This window comes from Cyprinodon tularosa, unplaced genomic scaffold (genome assembly GCF_016077235.1).
Source record: "Cyprinodon tularosa strain WSP-4 unplaced genomic scaffold, ASM1607723v1 ctg166, whole genome shotgun sequence".
Lineage (NCBI taxonomy): Eukaryota > Metazoa > Chordata > Actinopteri > Cyprinodontiformes > Cyprinodontidae > Cyprinodon > Cyprinodon tularosa.
The window spans coordinates 1,978,825-1,986,511 of record NW_024038493.1 but is presented as its reverse complement, the minus strand read 5'-3'; the positions used below and the strand labels follow the sequence as shown (position 1 = coordinate 1,986,511).

Genomic DNA, 7,687 nt, shown 5'->3' with positions numbered 1-7,687 from the left:
TGAAGTGGATTAAACTTATTTAGGCTACTAAAATGTGTTGAGTTAGTGTAACACATACTTGTTTTTTTGAGTATATTCTACTCATACCTATGGATTATTCTGAAGTAATTTTGTATGAATTAAGCATAGCCCAACATAGTATAAAGAACAACTCTAATATTGTTGTACAGATTTTGATTACAAGAACCCAATGTCATAGTCTTGGTCTGTTTGTTCCTGTTTTTCTTGGTTATCCATTTGTTGTCCTCTGCTGCCCTCTTGTGTCCTCCCTTGCTCTGTTTCTCTGTCCTGCCAGCACCTGTTGCCAATTTCCTCGTCAGCTTTCTCTTTGTCTCTGTCCCCTTTAAAAGCCCTTCCTCTACAGTTCCTGTTTGCTGGATCCTCGTCAAACTTCTCGTCTTACTTCCCCTCTATCATCTGCCTGCCTTGTCTTGTCTCTCCCTGGCTTCTGGTTTAGGTTAATCCCGGATGTCTCCTTGCTTCTGGTACGTTTGTAATTTTCAGTTGGACTCTGATTCCTGCTTCTGGATCTGTGAACCAGAATAAACAGGCTTTAATTTACCTCTGCCTACTGGTCTCTGTGTTTGGGTCCTCCATACAAATACTGCATCATGACACCCAATGGCTGATAGTTGTCAGTTGACTGGCTAGAGCCACAACACTATGAATGGGGTTGCTTTTACATTTATTGGTGGATGTTCCTTGATACTAATAGTTTATCATTAATTGTCAAAATAATTAAATATCAGGGCTGTTGATTACTATTAGTTGCCAATGTGAAACCACTTTATTTGGTTTGGCTCAGTCCTGATGAATACAATACATAACGCTCACATTTTGGATCATTTATAAGAAATAAAACAGCTGGCTGTTGGAAGTATTCTGATTTTTATTCTGAAGTTTATTGACTAAAACAGTAAAATAAAATGTTTATATCCATGGTATTTTTTAAAACCAAAAATATATTTTTTTTTAAAGTTTACTTTATAGGCCTTGCAGCAAGGAGGTTCCGGGTTCGATTCCCGGCCCGGGGTCTTTCTGCATGGAGTTTGCATGTTCTCCCTGAGCATGTGTCGGTTCTCTCCGGGTACTCCGGCTTCCTCCCACAGTCCAAAAACATGACTGTTAGGTTAATTGGTTTCTCTAGATTCTCCTTAGGTGTGAGTGTGTGTGTGAATGGCTGTTTGTCCTGGTTGTCTCTGTGTTGCCCTGCGATTGACTGGCGACCTGTCCAGAGGGTGTCCCGCCTCTCGGCCATAGACAGCTGGAGATAGACACCAGCACCCCTCGCTTGGGATTAAGCGTGTAAGAAAATGGATGGATGGATGTACTTGTTAGAGCCTCCCTTTTATCAGTGTTTAGAAAAATAAGTGAGGAACTGATTTTTGAATCAAAATGTACTTATATATGAACAATTAGAGCTTTTTGGGTTGTTTTTTTGAGAAGATTTTATTTAAAACGGGACACTGGATATGACCTAACATCGGGGAGTCTGATTAGCTTTACAGTAGCAATAGATACTAGTGATAATTCAAAAATTGGAGAGACTTTAAATATGTACATCTACACATATGATGGACAAAAACCCCATAATTATAAGCCTGTTGCACGAAGAAAGCAGAGAGAGACCAGGGGGAGAATTAATTCACTGCTGTATTAGAACAGTAAATTCACTTTTGTCAGTAATAGTGTCAAAGTTTGTCCTCAGAGGCAATTTTACCCCATAGCTTTGTTAGAAAGACTGAGGGAGAACCTAATTTAGTTTCTTGTTTCCGCCCGGACCGCTATTAGTGTGACGCGCGCCGAATCTTTATTTCTTCATGGTGGATATTTGTGTGCGTAATAAATAAAGTAAGTGCCTTTTAGATATAACTTTACTCTTTACATGTTCTGCTTCAATCTAATTGTAGTGTGAATCAGTAATTTGCACCGTATTTCTGTGTTTCTTGCTGTTCTGGTAAGCTACTGTGATTGCTAGCGCTGGTTAGCATTTGTTGCTAATAGTAGTTCAGTTAATGCTGCTGCTGCCTAGAGTTGCTGTATTTGAAGTTGCATGGCTTGTGTTATTGCTACTGATCCAGCAGTGTTTGTATGAGGATTGCTGGGATTTTGGTTAATTGTTTGTTTATTTCTGTAGCTGTTTGCTGAAATGTTTAGTGAAATCCTAATTTGGCTCATACGCACTTTTATGTTTGTTCCTTTTTACAGACCATACTCATATGCTCCATGAGCTCAGCATGTAACATGTGTTTCACATGTACTTATGCATCTCAGCCTGTTATGGACCATGTTCTGTCTTTGGAGCCATATTAAAGCTGCCGAACATTATCTCCAGTCTCCTGATTCTCTAACCGGAATCTCCCATCCATGGTGCCACTTCAATCAGCCTTCCTTAACTTAAATGTAGAAGGGTTTTCTACATTAAAATTGGTCCTTCGAGCCGGATTGAAGTAACAATATAACACCATGGATGATGCAGCTTCAGAAGCAGGACAGTCCAAAGGCAGACCCCATAGAGAAAGCCGTCTCCCATCTCACCTAGAGGACTATGTAGTTGGTTACCATGCCCCTCATGCTCATCCTGCAACACCTTCTCACACTGTAAGAAGCAAGCACAGGAGCAGCACAAGGAAAACAATTAGCACCATAACCAGCTCTACCTCTCGGTCTGGAAGACACAGCAGCTTCTCCACCGGGTTTTACCCACAGCACGATCTCTCACCTGCTCAAGCTGCATTTCTGGAGGAAAACATTAAGCGGCGCCAGCTTGATTGCCTCCGTCAGGAAATTGAAGAGGATTTACAGGCCGATGTAGAAGACCAACAGATACAGGCTAGGATGAGAGCAGCACAGCACGCCCAAGAGGAGGCCCTCCGAGCAAAAGAGGCTTTAATTAAAAGGCTAGACAGGAACCGACGCCTGAAGCAGGCAGAGTCTGACCTAGAACTGGCGAGATTGGTTACGTCCATGGTTGTATCCGACGAAAACATAGTTCCCTCTGAACCTGCTTCTCCACAAGCGAGTTTCCATCAACCATCAGCTCAGCTAGTAGCAACCAACTCCGCTGACCAACCACTGCATCCAGGGGAGTCTGTTTCACCACCTTCAGGAGCACATATGGTCAGACGCCCCAGCACTCAGCCTGCTAGCATTCCCCTCATGTTTCAGAACCCTGACCAGCCTCTGCCGTCTCGTGCTTGTGCGTCAGCAGCTAGTCCTGTCACTCAGACTATGAATCAAGATCAGAAGTCTAACCTCATGCCATCAAATCCAGTCCCCAACTCAGTGACCAGAGGGCTACAGTCAGAACCACGGCTCACTCACTTCACACATTCACTGCCTTCACTAACTACACAGTCAGACCCTAGGACGGCAACGGCCATTCCCAGTAACAGCCAGACAATCCCAGCAGCAGTTCCCCTCCCTGGTTTAGCACCACAATCCGGAACTGACCTGCTCATTGCATCTGCTTATGGGATTCCAAGGCCCACACTGCCAGTGTTTGACAGTGGTCGTGAGAGTGATTTTGCCCTACTCAAAATGGCACTAGACAATTTGCTGAATAACCACATCCATCTAAGTGAGCAATATAAATTTCAGGTGCTGATTGGTCAATTAAAACTTCCTAGTGCTCTCCAGCTAGCAAAGGCTTACATGCATCACTCACAGCCGTACACTGCAGCTCTGCAGGCACTGCAGGAGAAATACGGTCAGCCCAGACAGCTAGTCCAATCAGAGCTAGGTGCAATCCTCAATACCCCATCACTTAAGATGGGTGAAGCTCAGGCCTTCGACTCATTCGCTCTTTCAGTTCAGTCTTTAGTTGGCATGCTACAAACTCTTGAGGGACAAAATGGCTACGAACTTATGTGTGGGTCCCACGTTGACCGGCTGCTAAGCAAAATGCCAGCCTCCTACAGAGACAGCTTTGTAGAGTATTGTCTCAGCCGGGGCATACTACAATCGGGTACAGACAGAACCTATACGCTCCCTGACTTGGCCGTCTGGTTACAGGTTAAGTCGCAGGCGAAACGTATTTCTAGTCGTGCTGCTGCCCTATTCCAGACTGAGCCGCCAAAACCGACCCGGAGGGAGCATAAACCCCTTTACTCAACGGAAAGGTCAGTACCTGTTCTCCACACAGTAAAAAGCGAAATGTCGAAGGCTGAGTCCTGGTTCTCAAAGCGAAACCCAAAACCGAAGCCATATTGCCCCTATTGTGATAACAAAGAACATTTTCTAAACTCTTGTGAAAGCTTCAAAAGGCTTAGCACCCATCAGATCATCACTTGGATAAAAGAGGGAGGCCGATGCCAGAAATGTGGTCGCAACCACAGAGTGGAGGACTGCAACCTTAAACGTCCATGCAAAGCCTGCAGGGAGCTTCACCTTACAGTTCTTCACGATGCAATAAGTGACTCATCCAGTACAGTCCTGATGGTGAGCTCAGCACCCACTAAGGTTTACATCGACCGCCCTAACCGCTCACAGCGGGTTATGCTAACGGTGGTGAAGATTCTGATTCATAATGGGGACCGATCTATGGAGGCTTATGCAGTCCTAGACGATGGATCAGAACGAACAATTGTTCTCTCACCTGTCATTAAACACCTTAAGATTGCAGGGCAACATGAGACACTGCCATTGCAGACAGTTCATCAGGATGTCCATCAGCTGGAGGGACTGACCGTCTCATTTGAAGTGTCCCCTTTCTCCAAGCCTTCTGAAAGATATCCAATCTCTGATGCTTTCTCTGCAGGTAGGCTGAGTCTGGCTGAGCACAACTACCCAGTAGCAGCCCTTCAGAAAATGTATAAACATCTGAAGGGTTTACCACTGCAGCTGGTCGAAGGAGTGCAACCATTACTCCTCATTGGATCTGATATGCCACACTTAATTACTCCTATCCAGCCTATCCGTCAGGGACCTAAAGGAGGACCAGTTGCTGTGTGTACCAGACTTGGGTGGTCACTACAAGGCCCAATAACACCCATGCAGACTGCACGTGGAGGACAGCAGTGTCTACATCTCACCTCAGCTACGTCCCAGGCAGAGCTCCTCCAGAATGTGCAACGGCTATGGCAGGTTGACACTTTGCCATACTGCCAAAAGACAGTAACTAGATCAAAGCTAGACCAGAAGGCCATCACCTTATTGCAGACAGCTACAAAGAGGGTTGAGATAGATGGAGTCCAGCGCTATGCAACCCCACTGCTCCGTCGTTCTTCAACCATAACCCTTCAGGCACCTAAGGAAGCGGTGCTGCCCAGCCTTCGAAGGATAGAGCGCAGATTGGCTCGCAACCCTAAACTGGCAGAGACATACTGCTCTGAAATGCGCAAGCTACAGTCAGAAGGTTATGTAGCAAAGATCTCATCTGAAGAAGCCAGTCAATCCACAGAAGCCTGGTACATCCCACACCATATGGTGCACCATAATGGAAAGGACAGAATTGTCTTTAACTGCTCTTTCCAGTATCAGGGTCTGTCCCTTAATGAGCAGCTATTACCAGGCCCAACACTTGGCCCTTCTTTGATAGGCGTTCTCCTGCGATTCCGTCAGCACGCTGTTGCCGTCAGTGGTGACATCCGAAGCATGTTTCACCAGGTGCGCCTGCTTCCAGGTGATCGACCAGTTCTTCGTTTTATCTGGAGAAACATGCAAAGAGAGCAGGAGCCTACCATATATGAATGGCAGGTTCTACCCTTTGGAACAACATGCAGTCCATGTTGTGCAATCTATGCTCTCCAGCACCATGCCCAAGAACATGCAGAAGATAATCCTGACTTGGCAGCAATTGTGTCACAGGCATTTTATGTAGATAATTGTCTCCACAGCACACCAGATCCCGCAAAGGCTAAGGACGTGATTGACAGCTTGAGACAATTGCTTGCAGAAGGAGGGTTCGATATCAGACAATGGGCAAGCAATTTACCATCAGTCATAGAACACCTCCCAAAGGGTGCCAGGTCTACCTGCAGTGAGCTTTGGTTGTCACGAAACAGTACTGACCTCCAGGAACCCACTCTTGGCATGCAGTGGAACTGCCTTACTGACATGCTGGGTTACAAGCACCGCACTACTGATAATCAGATTCCAACCTTGAGGAACCTTTATAGGATCCTGGCCAGCCAGTATGACCCACTAGGTTTCATTGTGCCGTTTACGACCAGAGCTAAAGTCCTTATACAGGATCTATGGAAACAACATGTGGCATGGGACGAGCCTATCGGCCCTCAGCATATACGAGATCAGTGGGCCGTGTGGGAGGCAGAGCTCCCCATCCTTCAGCAGGTGCAGTTTCCCAGACCCTTTGTGCCAGCCAGCGCGGACAGCACTGTAGCGACCAGGGAGCTTCACGTATTCTGTGATGCTTCAGAGAGAGCATATGGGTCAGTCGCCTATCTGCGGACCATAACCCATGGTGGGGACGTCCATGTGGCTTTCATCCTAGCCAGGTCCCGTGTAGCACCAAAGAAATGCCTCTCTATGCCTCGTCTAGAACTGAGTGCTGCATTAACTGGAGCTCAGCTGGTCAAACTGATACAGGACGAACTAACCCTCACAGTTGGTGAAGTTGTTTGCTGGTCAGATTCTACCACGGTGCTGTATTGGCTGAACTCAGAGTCCTGCCGCTACAAGGTCTTTGTTGGGACACGTGTGGCTGAAATCCAGAATCTCACTGAAGGGGCTACCTGGAGGTACGTTGACTCACATCATAACCCAGCCGATCACATCACTAGAGGTCTGACCCTCACTGCATTAGTCCATCCAAGCCAGTGGAGGTCAGGACCTGATTTCCTGATGAAAAGTTCTGACCATTGGCCAGTCATGCCAAGTACCGGAGCAGAGCCTCATCAGAATGAGTTAAAGAAGGGTGCCTTTGTTGGCTTAGCTTCAGTTGTATTGAACACAGCAATACCAGACCCAAAGCAATTCCACACCTGGAAGGAGCTCATCAAGACTGCAGTACAGTCCCATCACGGGGCGGCTGCCCCTAATTCAAACCCGAGGCCTGATGCTTCAGACTATGTGGTTGCTGAAAGAGCTCTCTTAGCTCAGGCTCAGCTTGACTCTTTCCCACGAGAGGTAAAGGCACTTAAAAATAATCACTCCATTCCATCTGACAGTCGCCTATGTTCCCTGGCACCTGAGTATGAAGAGGCCACAGGACTCCTTAGAGTTGGAGGGCGTCTTCGGCGAGCTGTGGATTTGGAGGAGGGGACAATTCATCCCATCGTTCTTGATCCCGAGCACCATATAACTAAGCTGCTGATAAAGGACTGTGACGAGAGGCTTCATCACCCTGGTGCAGAGCGAGTTCTGGCTGAACTTCGCAGGCATTATTGGATTCTCCGAGGTCGCGAAGCTATCCGTAAACACCAGCACAAATGTCCTGAGTGTCAGCTTTGGCGAGCCAAGCCACAAGCTCCACAGATGGCTGACCTTCCTCCTTCGAGACTGCGTGTCCACAAGCCCCCGTTTTACTCCACTGGAGTAGACTGCTTTGGTCCATTTTCAGTCAAGGTCAGACGGAGTCAAGAGAAGAGATGGGGCATCCTTTATAAGTGCATGACCACCAGATGTGTGCATTTGGATCTCCTCGAAAGCCTGGACACAGATTCCTTCCTGCTCTCCCTGCGCCGCCTAATAGCACGCAGGGGTAAACCATTTGAGCTTCTCTGTG

General features: G+C 46.9%; 1 long non-coding RNA gene across 1 annotated transcript; it reads left to right on the top strand.

The window, feature by feature from the left end:
- Window positions 1-1,730: 1,730 nt before the first annotated feature.
- On the top strand, window positions 1,731-2,328 carry LOC119780764. The gene is made up of 2 exons (XR_005280449.1): window positions 1,731-1,851; window positions 2,209-2,328. It is a non-coding gene; the product is annotated as an uncharacterized LOC119780764 (long non-coding RNA).
- Window positions 2,329-7,687: the final 5,359 nt, after the last annotated feature.